The sequence below is a fragment of the Orycteropus afer genome, unplaced genomic scaffold (assembly GCF_000298275.1).
Source record: "Orycteropus afer afer isolate SDZICR_OR568_19922 unplaced genomic scaffold, OryAfe1.0 scaffold01170, whole genome shotgun sequence".
Classification (NCBI taxonomy): domain Eukaryota; kingdom Metazoa; phylum Chordata; class Mammalia; order Tubulidentata; family Orycteropodidae; genus Orycteropus; species Orycteropus afer.
The window spans coordinates 32,357-34,181 of NW_006922757.1; positions in this window are offsets into that span (position 1 = coordinate 32,357).

Consider the following 1,825-nt stretch of genomic DNA (forward strand, 5'->3'; position numbering starts at 1 on the left):
TAAAAAGACTGAAGTTTCAGGGATTTCATTTTACTTGGATCCACAATCAATGCCCATGGAAGCAACAGCCAAGAAATCACAAGATGTATTTCCCTGGGCTAATCTGCTCCAAAGACCTCTTTAAAGTGTCAAAGAGCAAAGATGTCACTGTGAGGACAATGGTGTGCCTGACTCAAGCCATGGTATTTTCAAGTGCCTTACATGAGTGTGAAAGTTGGACAGTGAATAAAGAAGACCCAAGAGAACTGATGTATTTGAATTGTTTTGATGAAAATACCAGAATATTGTCTGCCAGAAGAACAAAAAAATTGGTCTTAGGGGAAGTACAACTGGAATGTATCTTAGAAACAAGAATGGGTAGACATTATCTCTTGTCTTTGCTCATATTGTCAGAAAGGACCAGTACCTGGAGAAGATTATCATGATTGGTAAAGCAGAAGGTCAGTGAAAGGAAGTGAAGGGAACACCTTCAACGAGATGGACTGACACAATGGCTGCAATAATGACCTCACTCAAAGCAAAGATTGTGAGGATGGTGTAGGAATGGGCAGGCTTTTAATTTTGCATCAAGTTACAATGTGTTGGAAGTGTCTTGACATCACCTAACCACAACAACAACACATTTATATATGCTGCAAATATATCCATGAATACAGTGAAGCATATAGAGGGCAAAGTTATGAAAACTTCTTAGCCATAACCAAATACCTGGAAGGAATGAGTGACTAGGCCTGTGGGTTCAGACCCATAGTCTCAGGGGACACTAAGGTCAGTTGGGCCAACATAGTCAACAAAGACAATGTTCTGAATCCTATTTTTGTGAGTGACAACTGGAGTCATAAAAGATTGTCAAAAACCCTCTAAGGTGAGACTACTACAGATGGTCTCTCTCCATCTGGAGCAATGAAGAGTGAAGAAAATAAGACACATGTTAACAATTAGTCAAAAGGACTAATGGACTATGCAAACCCCAGCCTCCATGACCCAGAGACCAGAAGAACTTGATGGTGCCTGGCTACCATTGCCGAATGTTGTGTAAGAGATCCAATGAGATCTCTTGGATGGAGTGAGAGAAAAAATGTGGAACAAAACTCAAAGTCATGAAAAAGACCAGGTTTACTGGTCTGATAGAGACTGGTAGACCCCTGAGACTATGGTCCTTGGTTACTCTACAGTCCTGGAACTGAATTCACCCCTGTGTCTCAACTTTCAGTAAACAATAACCAAGCCTATAAGATGAACAATAACATCAGGGAAGTAAGATTCTCTTAGAATACTAAACCAAAGAAGATTAAAAGGGCAGCATTTGCTCAGGGATGAAGCTCAGAAGGCAGGAGGGATAGGAAAGAAAGATGAATGGAAATGGTAAACACAGGGAGCAAATAGGAGGAGTCCTGTTACATTGTGAGGATTGCAATTAATGTCACAAAACAAAATGCGTAAGAATGGAAACTCAATTTTTTATGTAAAATTAACCTAAATTAGAATAAAAAATTAAAATAAAGTCTAATTGATCTAAGTCAAAGATATGATGAAGAAATTGAAGGTCTTTACGAACTTCTGCAGCCTGAAATTGAGCAAACATGTAATCAAGATGCATTGATAATTACTGGTAATTGGAATGTGAAAGTTGGAAACAAAGAAGAAGCATTGGTAGTTGGAACATATGGCCTTGGTGGTGGAAATGACTCTAGAGACTGCATGATAGAATTTTGCATGACCAACAACTTATGCATTGCATAGTTTTTAAACAACCTAAATGTCAACTATGGGAGCTCTGGTAGCATAGTGCCTAAGGCACTTGACTGCTAACCAGAAAGCTGGC